The 27,465-nt window shown below is 34.3% G+C and overlaps 1 protein-coding gene and 1 long non-coding RNA gene across 3 annotated transcripts in view; one reads left to right on the top strand and one right to left on the bottom strand.

Moving 5' to 3' along the window:
* Nucleotides 1–27,465, top strand: part of LOC149770047 (copine-3-like) — a 124,496-nt gene that overhangs the window by 37,415 nt on the left and 59,616 nt on the right. The gene's annotated exons all lie outside the window — the stretch shown is intronic.
* Nucleotides 45–14,468, bottom strand: LOC149770048 (uncharacterized). Its single transcript, XR_016418977.1, has 2 exons — nucleotides 14,043–14,468; nucleotides 45–824 (listed from the first exon to the last, which is right to left on the bottom strand). It is a non-coding gene; the product is annotated as an uncharacterized LOC149770048 (long non-coding RNA).

Below are 27,465 nucleotides of genomic sequence, written 5' to 3'. Positions count from 1 at the left end.
TGCATTTGACAAAATTTCAAAAATGAAAAATGGATAAACGTATATATTGGTAATGATGTTGATTTAATCCATAAGATCTCTGAGTTTGACAAAGTTTTTAAAAAAAAAAAATTAACATCCAGAGCTTGTTAAGTTTTTTTTAGAGGTATTTCTATGTACTATACTCAATTTCATTAATAACAGTTTTTCATAGAATCTTTTGAGAGCTTAAACTTTTGTATTCAAACTTGCATATGCTAGACAAACAAACAAACAGTAGATATTTCATCAGAGTGTTTGAACATAGTTTTAAATTATGAAATGATAAAGTTATAAGGGTTAGTGAGCCCCAGAGTATAGTTCGTACAGTAACAAAGAATCATTAATAAATAGTTGAATTAAAGATAATAATAAATATTGTGGCAAGATGCTTGTGAAGTTGTAATATGGTATACTCAGGCACATACTATGTGTAAAATATAATGTTCTGTTATATGCTATCAAACGTTCAATTTTTACATTTTCTAAGCACAAATTAGTTTATAAGCTAACATTGATGCTATCCACAGAGCGGCTTCATTCCAACCATATTCTCAGCACATGTGAGTGGCAACTGTACCACTTTTAAGAGGGCTTCACAAACTCCCTTTAAGGGGCTTATACATGCACTGAAGGGAAGCAGGAAAATATACCACCAGGCTACAAAGAAAGCTATTGGCCAGCCCAAGAAAATTAGAATCAGGAACCAGAGTATGGCCCATAGTAATCCTGGACACAGTCCACCTTGCCCACTGCCTTGACCTTGACCTTCACCCAATCCCATGATACTCTGCTGTTTTTACTTCCTGAAAAGGAAAACAAAGGAGCATCAGCCTAAATTACAGTTTTTTTTTTTAAATTTTAAAACTCTCAAATCACTGCTCAATTTTGCCAGTCACTAATACCCTTGTTTTCTGTAGGATCACTTAAAATTCACACATTGGGAATTTTTTATATAAATGATGAGCTTATTCACTTTAATAGATTATGAAAACTGCAGGGGATTCTTGTTAATATGGCCTCCATTAATCTGGCTCATTCTTTAGCTCATACATTAGGGCTGTTTCATTTAAACATACATGGTACCCAGGGAAGGCAGTTTCTTAAAAATATATGCCAGGGTACTTTGATTTCATAAAGTTCATATTAAAATGATATGAAAATTCTAAATTGCATCTATGGATGAGTACCCCACTTTAAAAGTGCCTTCCCTGGGTCCCATGTATGTTTTAATGGAACAGCCCTCACATACTAATGATTAGAACAGTTTTGACATGTGTTGACCCTGACAGCAAAAATTTAATCCCAAATAGGATCATTGTTTCTTTAAGAAATTAAAGTTTCAGTTCTGTTTATAAGATTACTTCACTGCTTATTTTGGTACTCCCCTTTTCTGGATCTGCATAACTGCCTGATCTCTTTAAAGCCATTTTCAAATAGCATGCAATCCAGAATTGACTTTCAGTGTCTGTAAATATGACATCAAAATCTGACTTTACACTTTTATATATTTTATACATTTTGGACAAATTATATTTTTGCAGACAAATAATGACTTTATTGAGATTGGAGTAAAATGACTCACTCAAATATGGATGCGTCAGCTGATATTAGAGTTGCATATATATGGTCGGATTTTTTCTAACAGTAGGCAGTTAACCAGATCAGTATAATTTTGGTTCATTTTATATAATGGGAGTCTTAGTCCTAAAAGATCTCCTTGGCAAATTAGATTGGGGCTTTTTCCCCAAGTTTTTATTTAGGCTATGCAGTTTTAGATTTTTTCTCTCAATAGAATATAAAATCCTAAAGTGACACGAACATTTGCATCATGATTCTTTATATACAGAAAGTACTCAGATATTGATTGTAGAGGTCTGAATATATTTTGAAATTAATTTAGATAGTCAGATTTTGAGTTGTAAATTACCATCAGCTTTATTACAGATTATAAATTATTTACTTTTATTGCTGGATATGTACATTACAATTAAAAAACCAGACATCTGATTTTGATCAGAATTAGAATATGACACTTATTTCATCAAGATCTTAGACGATATCATTAGTTAACAGGATCTGTGTATTTTATTGAACTTATCTTGCATCTCATTGGCTGAGGTGTTTGCCACATTTGAAGCCACTATTCTTTGTATTTGCCACTATTGAAGCCACTATTCTTTGTATTTGCCATTGAAGCCACTATTCTTTGTATTTGCCACTATTGAAGCCACAATTCTTTGTATAAAATTTTGATTAAGCTTTAAATATAGGCTATATTAATGAGATGTGATATAGCAGATTGGCTGACCTCTCAAGACCTAGAGACTTACATTTCTAATATACTTTTCATAAACTTAGTACATGGGTTGAGATCATCAAGATCCTGGATGAATTTAATTATGAACCATAGACTAAATAATAATTACTGGTTTTTACTTTTTGATCAGAAAGTCTTGGCATTGTCTTATACTCCAAATTCATTTTATGTGTATTATGTCATTGAAATTGCTTTAAATACCAGTATTGTCATGATTTTGAGATCTAATCAGCAAAATTGAAAATGGGTAATATAGCTTTATCATTTCTAGTTCAATTACCATTTCTGTAAATTGTAATAGACTGATATGACTACTTCTGAATTTAATATTTTTGAATTATTTTGTATGCATTTGTATGTGCTTGTAATTTCTGATTTCACCAACATGAAATAAAACAAGAATTCACTATTCATGGGGCACTTAGTATAAATGGTCTATGCTCTGTAATGTGGTGTATTTATGCAAAGCATATCATTTGTTCCTACAAAAGAAAATGAACAGAATTTGCTTTATTTGCACTCATGTAATTACTTCATATATGCCAGCTATGACACTTTTTGAGCAATCATTGTTTTTTTTTCTCACCTAATTACATCTTTGCTTGCATATATATGGATTACACTTTTTTGGTACATGAAAAAAAATGAAGTAATAAAAGGTTGTGTTTGTCATTTTAATTATCATCTGTTTAATCCCATTCATTGCAAATTTGAAAATATTCTGAAAAAGATGACTGCTGTGTAAGAATAGGATATTACATTTGTTCATCATAAACTTGCATTACTTTTCTTATTTTATTTTTCTAGCTGTTGTGTTTGAAACATCCCTCCCATCTAGCATCTTCAATGAAAGCTTGTCTCACAGACCCATTATATTTTGATAAATTTGTTTACGCATCGCTACTGTTGAAGCTATTTTTTAATCTAATTTTAGTAAGTTACAGATATAGGCTATATTAATGAGATGCAGCTAATCTGAACTTTTAAAAAAGGCACCAACTGTAAAGCAAAGCAGGTTTTATTGATGTGACTCATGGATGTTTTATGACTGAAAAAGTTTGAGGAATCCTTTTGAACTTAAAAATATGTCAGGTCAGTAAGAGGAAAAAACCAGTATTGCTTTACAAATTTAAAAAGATACATCAGGCTCATTGCAGAATTTGTGGACTTGAAGCCATTCAGTGGAAGTTAGACATATAGTCCAGTTAAAGTGAGTATTGTATATAAATAATTTGTCAGTATGATTTTTGGTTATACTCTGGTACTAATCCACATGGGTTTTGCCCATTTGTGACAAAAGTTTTAACCAGCTGTAGATCAGGTTAGGAGAAACACTAAATGTTCATTTTTTCACACAGTTTATTGTAACTATGGCATCTCCGGTATAAATTACACTTTCTATGTTCAAATAACATTTATTTTAGTAATAAATACACCTATACCTCTTGAAGGGTTGGCATGCATGTTACTGGTACATCTTATTGATATAACTGATCCCACAAAAGGGGCATAATCCATAATATTGTTTGATGAATATCTATAAAATACTGTAGATTAAGCACATAATTATTATGTATGAATTCACTAAAGAATGCCGATAATATAGATTAAAATTTGGGATAGTAATGGACTACTTGTAGATCATCAACAATCAGATTTTAGTTTTGCCTTTCAGTTCAAAGTAAACTGTAGATGTCAACATATTCCCCATATTCATTCTTAACAAGCAGTTTCAGCATCTCTCTTTGATTATAATGATGAGTTGGTGTTTGGTTTCTCATAACATTCCAAGCCATTTAACTGTTTAAACCCTGATATTGGCTTTGGGTAATAGTCAGTGCTGGTACCTCCTTGTTCTGTATCATTAATCCACGTTAGTTACCTGTTTACCTCTCTCTTCTCAGGAGGTAAAGTTATCTGAAGGCACTGGTCTCACTGTTTTTAGGCATTAGGGCATGTTCTGATCAATCCCTTCAATTCTAATCATGTGTATAAATATTCCCTCACCTCATCCTCTGTTGGGATGTTGTCCCTTACACTTAGGAAGTCTTACTGGAAACAGTAAAAACATTAAGGCTGCTTCCTTGAAGTCAGGAACCATCTTCAGAGGTCTTATCCCCTCCATTGCATCCCAGGATCTGAAGGACAAACCACGTTGTCCCTTATTTTTGCTTCTGACGTTTCAAAACCAGCCAGGTAGTGTGTCCAGCCTGATCATGGCTTACGTCCTTAAAGCAAAGTCTTTTAAAGGGATGCAGATCTAGTCCAGCAAACATCTCCATTTAAGCCTTCCTCTCACCCTTTTGGAGCTAGATGTGGTTGCTGAAGAGGCTGATGGAGGAAATTGGCAGGCCCTTTTCCTTTCCTAAAGAGGTGGGAGGCAGCCTTAGGATACACTCCTTATCATGCTATGCATCCCACTCCCAATGATTTCAGTGTGTACTTGACTTGCCCTCTTTTCAAAAGCCTGGCTATGTTTAACAGAGAAGTTGATGTTCGTCTCCATAATAAAAGAAGGATACCAGTTTCAGTTCTGGTAATATCCTCCTCTGGCAAGGACTCTCTTTTTCCACCAGTCAAATCTGGTGTAGGTTCAGGAAGAGGCACTCCATGGCAAGCATGCTTTCCCTTGGAATACTGCACTTGTACCTCCTCCATTTTCTCTTTCAGGCAAACTGGAAACTGTACAGGGATCCCCAGATACCTTAGATTTCTCTATGATCAGAATTTCACCACCACTTGAGTTGGTTGGCAAATCGGGAAGTTTATGAGTGGAGTCCCAATGCAAGGCCCCAAATGCCACTCATATCTATCTATGGACTCATCAGATTTAGGATGGGATGCTTACATTGAGACCAAAAGAGCTAAATCTTAATGGTTTGTGGTCCCTGGAACACACCACAACATGAACAGTCTGAAAATGAGGACTCTTTTTAACCTTACAGGGGTGTGAGTAAGGAGTCGCTGTGTGATGGTCTACTCTAACAACATATTGGGGTAATGTGCCTCAGGTGACAAGGAGGTCTACATCCTCCTTCTCTCTGTGTGGAGGTTTGGAACCCCTTTTGCTGGGCTGCCTATGGAAGGGATTACCCTACAGGTTCTTTTTCCTGGCAAGAAGAATATTTTGGTGGATAGTCTATCCAGGAGAAGGAAGGTGGTCATCATGGAATGGCCTTATGACCAATCCATAACTGAGACTGTTCAAACTGTGGTGGACATGTTTGTGATGAAACTGAACAGCAATTGTCTCCCCAGTCCATGATCAGAGGACCTGGACAGTGGACAACTTCAGTCTAAGTGGGATTCTGTTTTCTGATGCATTTCTACAATTCAGAATGATTCTGCAAATCCTCCATAAAGTAAGAATTTTCACTGCTCAGCTCATTTTGAAAATCTCTTTGTGGCCTCAACAAACTTCTTGACCTGTTTGAAGAGACGGAATGCTGAGTTTCCACTACTTATGGGCTACAGGGCAGCTCAGTCCAATAGGCTTTAGTTTACAAAAGGAATACCAATTTATTTGGATCCTCATATTTCCATTCTTATTAGGTATTCTGAACTGCAGAGACCAGGGTCTTGCTCACTAATTCCAAGATTGAATCTTTTGTGCATGTCATGTCCTTTATCAAGACTCCCATATAAATCATTAGGTGAAACTTCTTGAGAGAACCTTACTCCTAAAACTGTTTTCCAGATCTCCTTAACATAAGGACCAAGATTCATGCCTGTTCAATAGTAAATGTTGTTTGCAGTTCAGTGGCGATTATGAATCTGTTTCTTTCCTTTGTCAACCGGGTTTTTTAAAGGAAAAAAATGAGCTCTGTTAAGTAGCTCCATTCACTATGGAGATCTCCAGTCTTGGTTGTATCTGTGCTGGGGATAATCAGAATTGACTCTTATACCCAGTTAGGGCTTCTTGGTTTTCCATGTCCACTTTGAAAGGGAAAAAGAAGGGTGGAAAACATCTTTTCCTTCCTCTTAAGGGTCGTGTGGATATTTCAGTAGTGGAAATTCCTACTGTAAGGGTGAGCATATCCTTCTTTATACCAGTTTTTGAGGCCGCCATCCTTCTCCCACGACACTGGCAAATTCAGCAACACAGTAGTGATGGGAATGTATTCCTAATATTAAATGTGGTCTTCTTTTGGGGGGGGGGGGGAACTAATTTTAATGATCTTGTCACAATTGCCAGATTCCTTTATCTCACCCTGCACTGATGCCCCACAATCAGTCTGTGTCATTAAGAAAGAGGACAGATACTGAGCATGTGATTGTGAGGTGGAGAAGACAGACTGAATCATCCTTCTTTCTGGTTTAGAACTTCTGGAATGTTCCATCTCATGGGAGGATGGAATTTTCATGTATGGACAAGGGTGAATAAACAAAACAAATTATAGCAAAACCTGTCGTGACAGTCATCTTAATTCATCCATCTCAAGTTCACAATAGCAATTGTAAACTCATCCATCCCAGCAAAATTTTCTGTATAAAAATCCTGTATGTAAAAGTCATCTGTCTTCATTGTTCAGTGGCCAGATGTTTCCTAATGAAACAGTGATTTCTCACTGACTTAAGTAGTCACAAAAGTGTATCTACATTGACTGTTCATTCTATGCAAACTGAAATTTTGCTTCATGAGGAAGGCATTGTTTCAATACAAGAATGTAATGTGAATCAATGTGCCAACATTTCATGTCTTGCTAGTACTTTTAACATGTAGATGTACAAATCAGAGGTGTCATTATGTCAAATTTGAAGACGACACATTTTATAATTAGGGTAGAGGGTTGAAGCAATTCATTTGCTGGATGGTGGGAAAAGTTGTCGTGTTATCACAGTAGAAATGGAAGCCATTTTTTTTCAGCATTGTGACAGGTATAGTTAGATATCTATTTGCTTGTGAATTAAAGCTGTCTCTGAAGAAAAAGTTTGTCTTTGAGAAGAGATATGAGTTACATTCCTTTTCTTTAGTGTCAATGGTCATTCAATATTCAAAACATGTCTATAAAGGCAGGTGAAGTTTCAGTTCATGGGTCATGCCAAATAGTCATATGTTCTTTTGATTTTCTGTTTATCACAGGTTTCTCACAAAATGTCTTTTGATCATGGCAAATTGAGCAACTGACTAATCCAGATATTGTTTATATAATGTGAACAATCTAACAGCAGTGTATATTTTATAGTTAATGATGATTTCATTTATAGGATGAATTAAAGTCATCAGGATACAGCAATCTTGTGTGGAACATAAATTTTGGAGAGAACAACGTATACCCATAATTATGATTGTGTTGAACAGTGCAAATGAAACAATCTTATAATAATAATAATAATAATAATAATAATGGTATTTGTTCAGAAATCAACCACACCTCTGTTTCTGTTTTATCATTGATTGTTTGGATTCATAATGTGTGAAACATATTCTTTTAAGGAAATTATCAAAAAGATGCCATAGAATATTACATTCATTTCATTTTGAGTGCAGTAAGGACAATGTGATTTCAGTCTGATATTTGGTCGAAATTACAGTAAAAGTTCACAGTGTGTATCAAGTTTTGGAACAAATGACATGGACCATGTCACTCAGTTTTACAGAACTAAGAAAGTACATTCTGATGAATATAACGATGCATAAATGTAAGTATGTGTATTGCCATTCTTATTACCAGCTAAAGAAGACATATGTCTATGCACTGTCACTTGATTGTTTTTTGTCAGAGGGACCCCAGCTATGACCTTTATGGCTTCTGTCACTAGTGTAACATTGTTTCTATTTCGAATATGTTCCCCAGTCACATTACATTAGGAATATTAGCCTGCTACCCTGCAAATCCAGCCTTACTAAAAGATGAAAAATCATTTTCCCAAATCTGTATCAATAGACAAAGGGCAATAACTTTTGCCCATCACTGCCCCTTGGCACCACCAGGTGTTGCTAGTTTTTAGCTTTGCTGTTGTACAGACCACACATTCGACAATTAATCCTCCAACAATCCAGCTGTTTTTGTGTTCCTATGGGCCCATCCAATGTTCATTTTGGATTTATTTTGCTGATTTATTGTTCTACTGCAGGTTGAATCCATTATTTTACAATTTTCTTCAATTTTTGAGAGACTTTGTCACCGTTTGTGACTTTGTCTTGTAAAACCACCATCCCACCATGCTACTAGGTTGTTATGAGTTAGCATACCTTTGACTTTGTTTGCATGTCATGCAGTATGAAGCTGTGTAGTATGGAAAAATACTTCATGATTCTGACACTGTAAAGTCAGCAGAGAAAAAAAAAATGAGCATATAATATAATGGAGCGTGGGGGTTTCAGGTATGAATGATAATTTTATGGTATCTTGATAGAAAAGATGGTGAAAAAACATTCTTGTCATTATCAGCTCATAACTGTAAAAATAAATATAAATAATTTTCACAATGTGCAAATTGCTGTATATACTCATATGTAAGTCAGATTCAGCTGAAAACTGTTTCATAATGCACTGGCAGATCTGGGTCTATGCAGTTTTTTTTTAATGTAATCAATAGAACAAACAAATAGACCCTGATCTGCCAGCACATAATGCAGTGACAGATAAGGGTCTTTGTTGTTGGACGAAATTTATAAACAAGTATATATGGTAGGGAGATATTGTAATTGGAGATTTTAACTTTGATAATCTCATTCTGCTAGCAAGTGGAACAATAAAAATTTGTCTTTAAGTTTCCGCTTATTTGCAATTGATTTTACACTTCTTTTTTAAATATGTACAAGATATCTTCTAAAGTACAAATCATACATGTAGGTGGTGTTCATTACCCAGTCTTCCTTCTATAGGTGTCATATTTTCTGTGGCAGGTAACAACATTTAATTATTGACACACTTTGTGTCATTTTCTATGCACAGACCCTGAATGGTATATGTATCCACAGATATACATAAATAACAGTGTATCACATTTACTGGTAATCTTTGTCCAAAGTTTTATGATTATACTAATCATTGTGAATTAAATGACATTGTATGTATAACTTACCTCTGGATAACTTTTATCCTATGTCTTCAAGAGGCTAAAGTTGTTTTGGAAGTACTGTTTGAGTACTATTACCATTACACTTCAATATCCAGAGGTTTGGCCAGCCTATACAGTTACAGCCAAATTAGATCAGTGTTGTCCTCAGGTATTTAAATAGTGTTGTATTTGATCCTGGAGCTGTGCTGCATATATATTCTAAAGTTTTACATTTTTTTCTGCATGATTGGTAAAGACCTACCTTTAATTCTATAACTTTATATTAAGAATCAGTGAACTCTGAATTTGATATGAACGCTGTCAAAGTGATAGTTTCACAGGTACATTATTACATTATTTATCTGATGATATGAAAGTTATCACAGGCAAGCCTAAAGCATTAATGATTAAGACCTAACAAAAGAGAGCAAAATTGGAAAATAGCACTCTGGATCTTAAATCAAAATAAAATTTGTCTACAAATGGTTACTTGCGATGAAATGAACATATTCAAGTCATGTCACAAAGTCAATTCATGCCTGTGGTTATCTAGCCAGATAAGGCCATATCTATCAAGTGAACAGAGGTTAATATATTAGAAAATAGACTACTATAATGTTATCTGGGGGAAGCACTACTGACAGGAATATTTGCACATTATTCTGCTCACAAATAAAAGCATGCAGACATCCTAGATGATGCTGAAAACATCCCAAATGCAATGAATGATATTAAACTATTAGTAAGTGAACAAATATTTTAAGACAGACTAGACTTGTGCACAGTTTCAAAACAATATAGTCCCATTATGTCCCGATGAACTATTTCATGATATAAAACAAGGCAACACTCCCAGTGTAAGATCATTTTTAGCTAAACACCTCCATTCCAAAACCAAATAAAGAACTCTTTAAGAAACATTTTAATTATTCAGGGTTGCTAATTTTGGAACAGAATCATAAAGGAAAAAGTACAGATATGAAATAAAAAGATAATTATAAATTAATTCAATAGACAAAGAGTGGAACCTTTTAGATTTGACAAATATATTACTACTCAAAGTATAAATTCTTAGCCCTAAATACACAATGTACGTTGTTGGAGCATGTTCTTTAAAAATGTTCTGTTTATTATGACCATATATAAATGTAGTTTATTATGAATGCTTTTTAAAATTATTTTTCTTTATTGTTTGTGCAGCTGTGTACATGTAGTTTCTATGAAAATATGCAGAGGGCCACAAGAAGGATTAGTTCCATGCAATTAATTGTGTAACCCTCTTTAAATAAAGTCATCATTATTATTATTATTATTATTATTATAAACTGGATCATAATACCAGCTCAACCCACGCAAGCCCATTTTTCAAAAATATTGTGGCAAATATTTAATAAAGATATATGCCTGATAATAAGCCTATCTCTTGGTTTCTTAAAAATGTATTAGGTATTATTATGGGAGAAATACTGCATGGCAGCTGGTTCAGAGCTATGATCTTTATATTGATGCCAGTGCAAAATTCCTGAGCCACAAAATTGCCTACATTCATACGAACATTTTAACTTCCAACTACTCTAGACAAACTTATGTTAAGCCCATTGCAGGAAATTACTGTTTCTTCTGATGAGAAAGTCATTTACATCAACACAGGCTCTTGGCATTATGCGGACTATCAGACTTTTTGAGCACTGAAGATTTTAATCAGAAATTTTCTTGTGATATCTAGAAATCAAAAGAATTTCTAGATATCACCTAATATCTAGAAATTCAGTGGTAGACCTTGATGGTAGATCAAGGTCTACCATTTTGTGATGGTAGACCTTGATCTACCATTGCATAATGTGCTGGCAGATCAAGGTCTGTGCAGTTTGTTCGGAGTAATCAGTAAAACAAACAACATAGACCCTAATCTGCTGATGCATCATATGATGGCAGATCAGGATCTTTGTTGTTTGCAGTTTGACTTGACTTTTAAGTGAGTACAGATGGTATTTGTGAAGTAAGTACTCTTGCTGCAACTCTAGAGGCTATTAACTCAGCAAAGTCAGGTATGAGTACAGTTGTAACCAGGTTCCATACATATTAATGACACGATATTGCATCTGTTTTGGCTGAGATTGTCAAACGTTTAATGTAATTTCTGATCATAATGGGTTTATATTGTCAAGATCTTGGATGACTTTGATTATGAACATGAGACTATTCAGATTGATATTACCATTATCATTACAAAGAATTTTTGTCAGGATATAGTAAAATAGGTAAAATCATTTTGAGAGATGATATAGTTGTTTTTACTACAGAAACCTGGTGAGTGAAATTGTCCACTGTTACATCACATATATATTAGCCAGGTGAGTGAGATCAGGTACATATATAAACCTTACTTTTTGCTGAATATTGAGAGCTTTAAATATAGGGATTTTTGATGTTTAATTTTCTCAAATGGAGTCCTGCTCAGAGGAAATGTTAACAACTTCCTAAGCTCTTTTTTCAAGAATAATAATGTTTCTGTGTGTTAAATCAGTGGTCATTCTAGAAAAGGAATAAAATCTGTATCCCCAAGACATGTCAGTGTATACAAACACCAGGTAGCAAATACCTATGCCAGTTTTTTGTTTTTTCAAGAAAATTCAAACACATCTTTATCAGCCTCCCCTACTGTGTGAGCCATGCCACTTCCATATCATGATTTGAATTCCTCATGTTTGAGTATCAGCCTCCCCTACTGTGTGAGGCATGCCACTTCCATATCATGATTTGAATTCTCATGCTTGAGTACCTGTTACGCTTAAAAAAGATTTGGGACACTTTCATCTACATTTTTTTATCCTTGTATGCTTACTTTGGAAATAAATGCAGCAGTTTTATTGTTGAAGCTTTCATTTTTCTATCCATATCAGTAATCATGCAATTTGCATCCATGCTTATTATAATCAGTAAGACATTTCTGTCTGCAAATAAAATTGATCATCTTGTGCTTGTGTGGCAATAAGTGTACTGTAAGCTTGTGGCTGTCTTAATGATTTTTTTAATCTTTGTGTTTTTGGGGAGTAATTTTGATACACCCACTGGGTACTATAGAGGCGGTTTTCTTGCACCAAAGATGATATATTTTAAAACAATTTGTTTTTGCATCTTTCACATTATCTCGGCCTATGACATAATTATTGATATTTTCTGAACCATTGTAAGCAAGATGATACAAAATCTCAATTTGAGGAGAAATTGAAATTGGCATCAGGTAACCATTACCTGCTGTTAAAAGTACCGATGTTTTTGTAACAATTAGATTTGTTTAGAGCCATTTTGTGTCAGTAAGGCTTGTATTTAACCATTTATTCTGTTTTCAAGTTTATTCCACCTCAGATAGGGAAGTTTTATTAATTCAGTTTCCAAATTCTGTATATGACAAACAAATTTGCAAATTCAAAATTTTTGGAAATTTAAAAGTAATTTGTAAACTTGTAAAATTTGATGATTTCAGATAATGTCCATCATTTTATTCAGTAAAAAATTTGATATCAGACATATGGCACCTTTGCAAAATTTATTGAAATTTAATGGTGATGAAATGTAATATTTTAAAGTATTGCTTTACATATGCTGCCATAAATGAATTTGTTTGAGCTTGCTGAAATTTAAACTGTCCTTTGCCCAGAAGACCACTGCCAGATTTCTTACTGACAGACAAAACAAAATTGGAGAGTACACAATATCATGCTTACACTGAACTGTGACTTGTATTATGTGAACTCTGTTGCTTTTCTAATGTCAGTGTGTACAAAAATAAAACTCAGAAATAAAAATATAAACAATTTCGTAGGTACAACAAATAAGGACTTGTTTATAGTCTCAAAGGTTTCTGTTTTGGTGAGAATAGTGAATTACCAGCCAAGAAGATACTTGTTTTTTTTTGTTCATTAGAAATAAAGCATTAAATAAGAAAGTCCATTCTATAGTGACATTCATTCATTGTGGGCATTTGTCTGCATCCCTGGTTTCAGTACAATTATACAGTCCATTCTGTAGTGACATCCATTCATTGTGGGCATTTGTCTGCATCCCTGGTTTCAGTACAGTTATAAAGTCCATTCTATAGTGACATCCATTCATTGTGGGCATTTGTCTGCATCCCTGGTTTCAGTACAATTATAAAGTCCATTCTATAGTGACATCCATTCATTGTGGGCATTTGTCTGCATCCCTGGTTTCAGTACAATTATAAAGTCCATTCTATAGTGACATCCATTCATTGTGGGCATTTGTCTGCATCCCTGGTTTCAGTACAATTATAAAGTCCATTTTGTGAAATGTGGTCTTCATTTATTATCCTTTTGTTTATTCTCATTTGTGCATAAATTCATATATTTGCAATTCTCCTATTTCTGTCTTTTCTTAACTTAACTTATTGTTCATTTTTACTTTCATTTTTATTCTTGCATCTACTCTTATTTAACAGCTTATATTCACCAACGTTTGTCTGTTGTGCATTTTTATGAATTATATGACTGGTGAGCAATAACTGTCACTTCCTGTTGATTTATAAAGTATTTACATTCATTTTATCACTGCATAAATACTTTTTAAGAAGCACACAGGCAAAAAAGATAGAAATCGAAGATTTCAATTGATTTTAACATCTGATGCTAACAAATTATTGATATTAGAGCTTTATTGTGAAATTGACACTCACCTGATTGGTATGCAGCCAAGGTACCTTCTTAGGTAAGCAGTAAATATCATCAGCTTTCACTCTGAATCCAATGCCAACACCACAGGTGTATATTGATTCATATACTGCAGTACTGAGTTGGGTTGAATGAACCTTTATTTTCAGCAGTTAACCCTAACTGATGTATATCACAGATGGAAATAGCACAGGATTTACTAAGGCAAATACAAGCTGAATGACCAGTAAAGTGGTCACTCTTTTCCTGCTGTTTGTTTAAACCTTTGGCTTGGCTTCCTTTTCATATGACTTTTCAGCTGGTTTATGCTAAGTTGATCCTAGCTAGTGAAAATGTACTGTCAGCAAACTAAAGCAAATTGCAGTCTGTATTAGGTATGGAGATTACTATGTGAGCATCACCATGGGGGCTGGAGTAAATATTGAGTTTCAGCTGGGATTGTTGTTAGGGTTGCTAGTCAAGGAGTAGAACTCTTGTAGAATAATTTATTGGGGCTATAGTTGAGGCTCTGTTGGGGGAGGTAACCATTTGATTGATGATGGCTAGTAAATTGGAAAGAACTGTCTTAAAATATAGCTGCTGCAAAAGTTTGAGGAATTATTTACTCAGCAGAATCAAAGAATGAGCAATGTAAACACAGTATTCAGTTTTTTTAATATTTCCCTTAATATACATTTTCCAATGTTGATTTCACATTTCTTACTGTTTACTGGATGAACCTGGGTATTTATAGGATGCAAAGATGAATACCAGAAATAATTGCCTTACCTTGTAACCTGGGGCAATTTTCTGTCAGCAAATATCATATTTCTCTGACGATAAGCTCATGCATGATGATAAGACAATCCTAAACTTTTATATGCCTGCTGTATGTTTAGTTATATAATAATATAATAACATCCTTCCTTCTGTCTGCCTGTTCCCTAATTCATTTCTGCACAATGAATTTGGTTCTTCACAATTTACAACATGGTTTTTAAAAAAACGTCTTGCATATGTGGCAAGGAAGAAACCTATTGATTTTGGGGTCAAATGTTCAAAATTAAGGTAACTGACTGAAAGAGGAGGAATGATTTCCATGCTATAGTTTTACATCCAGACCTGGGCCAAACATTGTGAATGGCTTATATTTGTGGTAAGAAAGAAATTTTTTGATTTGGGGGTCAAGAGGTCAACAGTCAAGAGCACTGTGACTGAAAAGAAGAAAGAATTCTTTCAACTTTATAACTTTAGCTCCACATTGCAACCTTGACTAAACTTTATGGATGGTTTTGCAGATGGAATAAGGTACAGACCTATTGAGTTGGGATTCAAAGGGTCAAAGGTTAAGGTTATTGTGACTTTTAGTGAAATATGTTGTGTGTGTGTGTTGGATTTTTAAAGTTAATCTTGTGCCTGTTTTGAATATTTTGTTAAATTAGCTGAGAAATATTGCAATGAGGACCATTCAGAATTTGTATGTAATATATGGTGTGTTGAGTGTAAGACCTTCTGGCCTGAACCTTGCACCATTCTTCAGTGCCATCACATAATGACTCGGGGACCCAAGTGGCCAAGTGGTCTAAAGCGCTCTCCATTACCGATCACTGCCATCTCACCTCTGTTTGCGTGAGTTCGAGTCTCGGAATCGGCCAATGTGGGTATGTGAGAAAGCTTGCCAGTAGCTTCTCGAGGGTAGGTGGTTCTTTCCGGGGATTTCCCGGGTTCTTCCTCTTAATACTGGCCACCATGTATAGCCTATCGTGTGCTGAAAAATGACGTTAAACCCTACAACAACAACAACAACAACATAATGACTCACAGGTCAGGCTTCATCATCATCATCATCATTTAAATTATATTTGTTTCCACCCATACAGGCATGTACATCTGGTTAATGTCCATAAGCGGACTATTTAATTGATACCAGGGGAAGGAATTAGAGCCTCATCCCCCAGGCATTACTGTGCATAAAAGGCACTATTTAATGGAGCCTTCAGGTCTTGGGTCAATATGACTGGCTTCATAGACCCTAGCGACCTGAATGTAAGGCTATACTCAAGTGGGGATAGACCCAGCACACACTCGAGTTAAAGGTAGCAATTCAGTCTGCATTAGCTGTGCTAGGTATCAACCAAGCAGTATGTGATGCCAGTAGCAATTGGTCGCTACTATGACGTCACATCGGGACACCTAGGTTTTTATTCCCATGTGGAGGGTTAATTAATTGTTCATGAAGAGAGGAAAAAGTGCCTATCCCCTTCATGTATTTAATATGTGCTATGCACGTTTATTAATTTAATGTCCGGTGGTGGCAAGCAGGAAGGTTCAGTCAGGGAGGAGCCTGCTCACTAGGAAGGCACCTTGGTTTATCCAGGGTAAACAGTTTTTGACTCCCTTGCCGAAAGGTTAATGAATTGTCATCTTGACAGATATTTGGAGATATATTCTGTGGCGTTTTTTTTTTAAAAAGATAGCACTGCACCAGTGACCGCTTAGTGATAGTCTGTAGGGTTATTTAAACTTTATCTATTGAGTCTGATTTGGGTGGGGTTGTTCTTGGTTTGGGTTCACCCTTTTGTGTATGGTTATTTAAACTTTCCTAGGCTTAACCCTTTAAGCCCCGATCCCGTCCGTAGGCGTGATCCGGTTTCTGCATTCAATGGCCGATCCCGCCTGTAGTCGTGATTTTTTTACTGCATTCAATGGCTGATCCCGTCTCCAAGCGTGATGAATGTGTGTTAGATTCAACGTCTCTGATTGGTTAGAAATGGGTTTATTCCAAGAACTAACAACTATTAAACCAATCAGAAATGATTTTACTTTCATTTGCGGAAATTTTAATTGTTCAGAAGCTAAGGGCTCCTGTTTTGAAAGCGGTTTAACTACACGTGTTCTGGTCATGAAAAATCGTAAATGATGGCGGACGTAAGAGTGATTTTTGATGAGAGCAAAAATGAGGAGTTTCTCAGGTTTGATCTTTAAAATACTGAGCAAGCTGAGGAAAGATATGTTCGGCAGTTGGATATTTTGTGAGATTTTGATTCGGACATAGAAGTTTCTGAGATTGAATCGTCCAAAGATGAGGATGCTGACAGCGATGATGATCGAGTTCTTGCGGATAAACGTTGCACATAATTTTGTAAATTCTGTATAAATAAGTCGTGAAAGACTTGGACAAATAGGAAAAAAAATACATCACTGTGTAGACAAATTCATTTGCGATAAATGGTGAAACTTTCTTGGATTTTAATTGGATATAAGCAGAGAAATTAAGGTAAGAGTGAATGCATGTGCACGATGTTTACAAAATTTTTCAAACAGGTAAAAACTCTGGGGCACACGCAGCTAGACGCAGCTTAGCGCTGCTGGGGCATAGCAGCAGTGATACTGATAACGGGTCTGGGGCTGAATGAGTTAATGGTGCATCGCTTTGTGCAGCTGGGCCTGATGGTCCTTGCGGTTTAGATCACCTTATATATTCTTAAGTTTAGGGTCCTAACTAGTGTCGCTAGGTATTTGGTTGGAACATTGTGCAGTCAGGCTTGATAGTCCTTGGGGTTTTGACAACCTTATAGGTATTAATTTTGGAGTTATAGTAAGTTTTCCTTCCTTGATAGACTTTGCCGCCTTGTGCAGTGGGGCCTGATGGGCTTGGTCTTTTTAGACCACTATATATATTCTAGTTTTTGGGTCTTACCTATGCGTTCTAATTGTTTTTAGTGCCTCAAGGAGAGACTGTGCCTTAGTGCAGTTGCGTTTGTTGTACTACATATAATCTGCAGTCACTTTGCGGTAGGAAAAGATGTTAGTGTCCTTTATTTCATTTTGTAGGATTGTGATACCCTAGAAAAATAATAAATTAAAATTTTGTTTAAAGAAAGAAAAAATACAAGAAAAGAAATTTGTTTTATATAAAAATTTAGATTACGGGTTATTGCAGTTTATTTGTTTCTGTTTGTGTGGGTTTAGGGTTGGGCTAAGTACTTGCTAATCTATCTTTATGTTTGATTTATTTTCCTAGTTTTTTGGATGAAGCTATTAGTATGTTGTTATTTTATTTTCAGGCTATGTCTGTTTGATTAAGACAGATATCTTTGCGGAATACTTGGGTCGGGTCAGGCTTCATGGTCATTGGCATTAGATATAGTCTTTGTCTTTGACTGACATTTGAGTGATCTGGTCAGCAGTTTGTTCCATGTCCATCTTATCGACTCATCTTTGGTATGCTACACTAACAAGGCTCCTAATTGGCTGCACCATATTGATTGCCAGGGACACTAAAAGGGACTATAAACATTTGTTGTCATCACCTGGCATCCAGTTATCTGCACACTTTAGATATCTTTATGGCTATATCTTTGCAGTGAAGATAAAATATCTAGGTGTTGGTTTGTGTGATGAAATGAAATGATCTTACTTAGCAACGGCCATAGGATAAGTGTATGTATGTTGGGTGAGATTTCTTATCAGTGTGGGTTGATCAAGAGCACTTGGTGTCTTTATGACATAACATTTGACTTTGATTTATATTACTTGCACATAGTACATATACAATTTTAATTTATATAAGTTGTTTTACCATAATTTATTGCACAAGTCTTGATGCCATAAAATTGCAAGACATACTTTGAACATAATTGCAATGTCACATTCAAAAGATTATCAAGTTTGGAAAACTCATTCTAGTTATGTGATAAAAAAAAAGAATTTTTGATTTATGTTTATTAGACACATTTTTGACACTGTTTGAATAATACATGCAGCAATACATGTACTTGCAACAAGCTATATATACCATTGGACTTAGTTGTGGCCCCTGTTTGAATAAATTCTTAAATTATTACTTTCTGCCATGCTTATAAATTTACCCTTACTTCTTTAACCAAGGTTTCTTCAACAGTGACATATATTTGAGAGCATCTATATTGTCTGGACACAGGTCCTGTCTTTATAGTGTTACTTCATGCTGTAAAAATTGTTATGTGATCTGGTTTAGATGTAAAGTAGATAAGATGGTTTGTGGAAATACCATCTTAGAACTTGTATTGCATTTATTTGGGACAGAAAATGTGAGGTGGGTGTTTCTTGTCCATTGATCCATATAGTGTTGTAGTGAATGGGTAAGCAGGCTCTTTTTGCTCCTTGTTTGTTGATTTGCAGGGTTCATTTTAGGTGCTAGCTTCCATCATATTTGGTGCAAGAAAATTCCCTCCATGATGCCCAATTGGTACACCCCAAGAAAATAAGGATTACAGATTGTTACATTAAAATAAATTGAGCATAGTGTGCACATTGCCACGGAAACAAGATAGTTTCATTTGCTAACAGAAATGTGTTGCTGATTTTGATAAACATGGGCACCAATTAAGACCACATGATCCTTAATTGTGTACAGGAAGGGAAAACTGTAGACTTGAGAGAGGTTAGGCTGATAATAATCACTGGCACTTAATCATGCGTTTATCAATTTCTGCAATAAATGTTCACTTTTCCAGCATTTTTTACTTTGAAATCAGACACTGTTGAGTCATACTGGTGCTCAGTTTGCTGGTTTCCTTGTTAGTTAAAAATGACCAATGGACAGTTATTTCATCCATCAAGGAAATTGCAGACAGATGTGTTTTTATTTAACAACAACAAATGTATCAGATACTGCAAAAGTAAATATTTCTTGCAGAAATGAATAAATCCATGATGCAAGTGTCTGTGATAATGATATGCATTTGAATTTCTTGAATAAATAAGAACAAGATACAGGTATTTGCATCCCTTGTTTGTTTCTAAATGAATGCATCTTTTGACACTTTCTTCACATCTGGAATGAGCACTGGATTTGTAATAATTTTAAACATTTTTGACATTGGAAATTAAGCAAACAGAAAAAAACCAATGTTGTGAGCAAGCTGTTTCTGTTAATGGTTTTAGTGGCACTTTTAATACATTATTGGATGTATCTTGCTAAAGAAATGGAACTCAGGTGTCTTTCCCAAGAACACACTGAGGAGGCTAACCAGGGCTAGTCTGAGTAGGTAATAATTTGCTTTTTTTTAAAACAGAAATTGATGAAATTGTTCTACTAGTTAGCCACCAGTTTGACTGAAGTATTATAATAAATATTGGCAAGAGGGATACAGCAAATCAACAATCCATACACACTCTTATTGGCTGTGGATGTAAGACTTTACCATTCAGCTCATGAGTTCCAGATTATAGTAAAACATTAATTGTACAATACTACAATAAATGAGACGGTTAATAGCAATCAACATTGGACTCATAACTGTGGTCTCTCTTAAATATCGAAATACATGCAAATATTGTATCAGTTCCCCTGTGGTTGCATTTTTCCCATAAACCTTAAACCCTAAACCTTAAACATGTGATGCACATAATGTATTATAACCTTTCTTGTGATAGACCAGTTGTCATAAAGATCACTCTTTGGAAAAACACCTGTTATGAAGACTGCTGTTTAAAAAACCTGTTATGAAAGACCATATTGTATGCACATTTGCACTGTATCAAATCACTGTTTATGATATTTTCCTTTTAAATTTGGTATTTACTGTATGTACTTGCCTATAAGTTGGGTCTGACTGATCTGTGCATAATGCACAGGCAGATTCCCAGATCTGTTTGCACATTATATAGTGGCAGATCAGGGTCTATGCAGTTTACAGTTGCATCTGATGTGTATGTAAGCATATACAGTATATTAAACTAATGGCGTACACGTGCCTTTTGCTATTCACAGTTTTTCAGTTCATATTTATTTAATATTATTTCTTTACTTTTAATTTGTTCATCGATCCATCCATTACTCTTTTTGATATCTTGAGATTAATACCCATGCCATTGAAGATATCAGTTTAAAATTTGTTTACTTATTAGACATATGGTCTAGATGTACCTTTTGCTATTTTCATTTTCTTCAGTTTCATTAGTTTTATTCATCCATCCATCCTCCAATATGTACACTTTCATTTCCTTAGTAAAACTCCAAAATCCTTTAAGATTTCTCGGTGGTAGCAGACATATTTTGTCCTGCTTTTCCTGCCTTTCATCTGACACTCTTTATTTCCATTCTTTTTCCAACATGGCCTTATTTTCTCTACCTTTTAGTCTCAATTTTACATGCTTTTCATTAGTTTTGGTAAGTCAACTCAAGTTTTATTTTGTCAGTAGCTCACTCTGCTATTACAGTTTATTTCTGAAATTGTGATTTACCATAGAGCTGTAGGTTCATTTGACAGTGCTGTCACTATACTCTTCACAGTCAGTTACCTTGCATTACAGTTCATTTAATGACATTGATAGAAAATCACAGATAGTATTTTTTTTTAAAAAATGTAAACCTTGCTTAAGAAAGAATTTGTCAAACGCTAAGGAAAATATAAGTGTTAAAAGTTTAATGCTTTAGCCAGCAGATCTAATGCTATTAACTTTAGTTAGGATTGATCTATAAGTAAAAAGCTGAATAGTTACATCAACACATCTGACATTTAAAAATAAGACTGAACTTCTGATCAGTTTGTGCAAGCAGTGGTGTTGTGTATGACCTCATGGGGGAGGGCAATTTGTGCTCCATGCATGCATGCATACATACATACATACAGACAGACAGACAGATAGACAGAAATTTCTCATGGATTAAATATGGAATACTTCAGGAATCCGTATGGAAGAGATATGGACTGTAAAACTTATGGAATCAGACAATTTATTCCGTATAAATGCCATAAGTATTTCATATCAAGTAAAAATTCCATATGGAATAAAGTTGCAACTTTAATCCATAAGCACTTTTTCCATATGGAAAGCAGGCTCAATTGTGTTAAAGTATCATGGAAAATACTCTCTGAAGAATTAAGGACCTAAACTATCTGATTCAAATAGATTGGTGGGAGTTTGAGTAGTTGTGTATGTCAGTGTCGCTGATGTGGAAGGATGAATATATACTCATAAATTTGAAGAAACACGTGCATATCAGTTTTCTTTAATTTATTGCCACAGATGTTTAAAAACAGGCAAAGACATGGCCAAAAAAAGTAGAGAAAATGTAAACATGATCAAAATATTAATATCTGGTAGTACAAGCATAGATGAATTTTTGGACTCAAAATTTGGTGCAAGGTGGATTTTGGGCTTGATCAAAAATCATACCCTAGTGAAAATGTGACTGAAATTTCAGCAAAATCACAGTGAATTTTTTTTTACATTTACTCAGATGTCCTTTTTTTCACACAAAAATTATTTTATTTTAATAGATTTTACCAAACTTTCTGAAAATATCAGTGAAATTTTGTGATTGAAATATCATTGACTCTGCCAACATTTTTGAAAATATCAGTGAGAATTTGTGATTGAAATTTCACTGAGAGTTTGTAAAAATTTCTGAAAATATAGTGATATTTTGAGATTGTAATATCACCGACATTTCAATAAAAAATATAAATAAGATATAATAAAATAATAAAATTTATTTTTTGTTTCTTGTACAATTTAAATGATTTTCATCAACATTTATATTTCCTGTTTCTGATAGCTGTAATTTTATTGTTCATTTTGGGCACAATAACTTCTTTCCACATCTTTCCTTGTTATATTTCTTTCTCTAATTTTTGTTGTTGTTGTATTTTTGTTTAACTTCATTTGGATTTAACTGCCCTCAAACAAGTTTTCTTGTTTTCCGTTTTAAAACAGAATTTCTATTTTCTCATGATCTGAATAGGATTTTCCTCGATACAGATCCTTTTTTAAATATCGTCTCCGAAACTTAATTTTTTAATAATGCTCAAAACGGTCCCATTCCACAATGAGCTTTTTAATATGTATATGTTTCGTATATTATTTAACACATGATCGCTGTAAAGTGCTTTCTGATTGGTCAAAATTTTGTACTTGCCCAATGAATCATCACGTAAACATGGCGATTCGAATTTTCGAGTGGGATACGAGTTTGAATAACCATTTGAAAAATTTGCACCAATGAGAAAAGCTTGAATGCAAATTTGATGGGAACGTAATTGGTCAAGCTGTATGAAAACTGAACGCCAGGACTAGCATTTTGCTTTTTGTGCCATAAAGAGCTTTACAGTAGTGGCTAACATGCTAAAAAATATGACATTGAATTGAACCAGGATGATTTCAAAGTTATATAACGGCAAACTGGTTAACTATCAGAATTTAAGGAGGGAAAACGTATAAATCACTGGTGGGAATTGTTGCCAGATACCAATGTCTATCAAAGATAGTCATATCTTTACAGAGTTTTCTTGACCCGCAGGTAGAATCATCCTTTAATATTGTGAGTGGTATTATTGTGTATTATATCAAAATATTCTAGGTTTGTTAGAATTCATTGTAAAACAATAGTAATTATATTATTATAAATGCTTGTCACGGCTGCTTATGGAACAAGGACTAGTTCAAGAGACCACAACATCATCATAGTTTGTACATTAATCAAAAATCAAGTCTGCAGTACAACACTGCCATCAGGCAGGCTCCTAGCATTTCTTATTTTCATAATCAGTGTCTGAAATTGATGCTTTTCTCTCATTTTGCATCATTTTCACAGTTGAATTTTTCCATGCAGGATGATATTTTATATTTTATATATGTTTATGTGTTCACAGATGCCTGTATATATGTTCCAGGCTTGATACTTTGATTTTTAAAATCACTTAATTATTTAGTGTTAGGCCAAATTCTTCACATCATGTTGTATAACCTGTACATCACAGAAAGAAGTCCTCAAGGTAGATTAGTTCTGTAACTAATTAAGTTACCTTCTCTGAATAGTCTTTAGTATTACTATTATTAAGGGGCCCCGAGTGGCCGAGTGGTCTAAAGCGCTGTCCGTTACGGATCACTGCCATCTCACCTCTGTCTGCTTGGGTTCAAGTCTCGGATTCAGCCAATGTGGGTAAGTGAGAAAGCTTGCCAGTAGCTTCTCGTGGGTCGGTGGTTCTTTCCGGGGTTTTCCCGGGTTCTTGCTCCACCATTAATACTGGCTGCCATGAATAGCCTATCGTGTGCTGAAAAATGGCGTTAAACCCTACAACAACAACATTATTATTATTATTATTATTATTATTATTATTATTAACTCCCATATCTCTTGCCTTTGATGTTATATAATTACAACATCTGTATAATTGGTTAATAAAGTCCTGTTTAATTCATATCCATTATTTATTTGAAACCATTTGAAATGTCTGAAAAACTACTGAAATTTCAGTAAAATACTATATAATCACAATTTTAGTGAAATCTCACGAAAGTTTAAGTAAACTTTCACAAAACTTTCAAGGAAATTTTAGAGATCTTGCCAAAATTTAAGTGAAAGTTTTATCCAAAATTTTTATGAAACATCACAAATATTTCAGTGAAATTTTAGTGAGATCTCACCACAGTTTCAATGAATGCTTTGGTTGAAATATTTGTGATTGAATCTCACCAAACTTTCAGTGAAATGAAAAAGACTTAAGTAATGCCATCAGTGTTTCCCTTTACCCTCATTTGCGCTTCAGAGACCCCCAAATTTTTAATTTGACCCCCAGCTTTGATACCAAAGTTTGTTATTTACTCAGTCTGACCCCCAGTTTTTACACCAATCAGGTTTTTGACTCTCAGTCTTGCACCCCTAGGGGATACACTGGGCCATCATGGATTAGGTTTTGTATGCAAGAAAGAAAATTATGACAAGAAAAAGCTAAATTTATTTGATAATGTTTATCAAAATAAAATTTATGATTAGTGTTTCCCCTAGGGGTGCAAGACTAAGAGTCAAAACTCTCCTTGGTGTCAAAACTGGGGGTCAGACTGAGTAAAAAACAAACTTTGGTATCAGAACTGGGGATCATATAAAAAATTTGGGGTCTCTGAAGTACAAATGAGGGTAAAGGGAAACACTGTATGATCCATTTGAAAAATTATTGTGAATATTTATCATTGATTCCCAATAATGTATAAGAATCATTAGGCAGTTTAGTAGAAATCTAAAGCAGATTTTTTATGGTTTAGGCAGAAAGTACTTATAAAAACCCATCTGAAATCCACCTTAAGTCTACCTGGAAAATTTCGTATGGGATGGACTATTGAACTATTTACAAATTCTATATGTACCATTTCCAAATTCCATATTGACTATTCTCAAATTCCATATGGACTATTGCCAGATTCCATGTGGATTATTCACAAATTCCTTATGGATTATTCACAAATTCTATATGGAATTTTAATTTTATTCCACATGGACAATCAACAGATCTCATGGACTAATTTGCATAATCCATGGGATTTTCCATAAGAAGTACATAAGGAATCCATAACATTTCCAAATGGATACACTGAAATCCATAAGAGTGGTTCATCTATAGTCCATATGGATATTTCTGTAAAAGTACGTATGGATTCCATATCCAGTCCATATGGAAAATTTCCTATGGGTACTTACATACATACATGAGATGTAAAAATTTAAGGAAATTTCTACCGAGTATGCGTCAATCCTAACGATTGGTTACCGAGGTACCCAGTCAAAGGGAAATCGTATTACATGTGAAATTGAACTGCTTTGCTGTAGGTTCACACATGTCAACTCCCAAAAGAGGTATAAGTGTAGTTATTACTAATATAAGTGGCAAAAAACCGTAATCGGAGCATAGGAAGAGCAATTTATATATCACATGCCATAATTACAGAAAACTGTATGAAAACATACATTTTATTTTACTTCTTACGTTAATGACAGATCAGCTAAATCCATGGAGATTAGCAGTTAGTTTGAAAGTATAGACACAAAAGAAATTGATAAATTATTTATGCATAACGCTCACTTTAACTAGTCTACAGTAACTTTCATGAATAGTCTGAAAGTTCACAAATGAAGACTTGTATTACATTACTGTCGAATTATAATTTCAAAATTTTTAAAGTGCTGTTGATTTGTCCTTTTCCAGATGCAACATGTTTTTATGTTTAACAAATTTTCTCTCCACTAACATTTATCAGTCATATAACATCCAGAAACCCATTTATTACAATATGTGGTGCTATTTATTTTCAGTTTAGACTGGTCTGCTAAGTGAGTTGTATCAAAATAGAATGAATCTGTGACATGTGGTTTCACACTCAAGAAACCCATCTGTTTTCTTGGGACTGTTTCATGTAGATACTATAAATAAAAAAAGGGAAAGTTGACAGAGGTTTAATGATGAACGCTGTAGCTTGTATCATTGTTTCCACTTTAACTGTCAGTCACATATGTACTATACAATATTACAAAAACAGGTTGTAAATAGATTTAGTACATCATTTTCCTTTGGACAATGAGAGGCAGTATTCCATTCAGCCAATTGCACCTGCATATTAAGTGTGCGCGGTCATGGCAATGACAAGTGGAAGCATGGGAAAATGTTCAGGGATTCATTAAAGGTATGATAGTAACCAAACTTTGGACAGGCATACAAAGTCAAATGCTTGAGCTAAGCAACGGTACTAAATTTATTATGCTATATTCAGATGAACAAATTTATTGCCTGGTACATGGTTTTCAGTAAGAACAATAATGAAAACAATAACACAGAAAAGAACACTGAACACCATTATGCCAGTTCGCCATGTCCAAATGTCTATTTTTAGAAACTGATATCACTGCGTGTGATGTTTCACAGAGGTAAAAAGTACAAGCACCATTGTTTTGACTTGCACCGTGTTAGACAGAAACCTTTTTAATGTGAATTCAGTTATAAAAGTGTACCAAACTAAATATTAGATTTTTTAGGGAATGCAGTTTGAATAACAAATATTTTGCATTATTCTTTATTTTGCAAAATTGTTACATTTTTCATTTTTATATTTTACCCAGTAGTATTTCATGTTAATATTTATTTGGAAGGAGTTATCTTCCTAAAGTTTGAGTACAATTTATTTTTGGAACTTTTTATTTTTTATTTTTGGAAGTCAAGTTTTAATTGGTACCATGTAGCTATTACTGTGCTGAGGTGCTGTTGAACACTAATACATACATAAATACATATATATATATATATATATATATATATATATATATATATATATATATATATATATATAATAAAATAAACAACACCAACACGTAGAATATATATATTTATACATACACATACCTGGACCAGACTTTATCATACATGCCAACCCGTATGATTAGACCATAAGTATTACAAAAATGAATCTTAAATTATGGACTTGAATATATTAATAGCATTAAAAAGACAATCAGTGCAGTCAGATGCGCTTAATGGTTAATCTCAGTCAGATGCGCTTAGGTGGTGCTCTACAGTTTCGTAATTTGCATAGGGTTAGAATTTTAAAGAAAAAGAATTTCCACGGCTTTCTTCACTGGTTATACTGGCTATAGAAAAAAGATCTTGTATATCTTAGGTATAGTTTGAAGAACCT

This window comes from Sinohyriopsis cumingii, unplaced genomic scaffold (genome assembly GCF_028554795.1).
Source record: "Sinohyriopsis cumingii isolate HCF-2022 unplaced genomic scaffold, ASM2855479v2 utg002809l, whole genome shotgun sequence".
Taxonomy (NCBI): domain Eukaryota; kingdom Metazoa; phylum Mollusca; class Bivalvia; order Unionida; family Unionidae; genus Sinohyriopsis; species Sinohyriopsis cumingii.
This window is presented reverse-complemented; position numbering and strand designations above follow the sequence as displayed.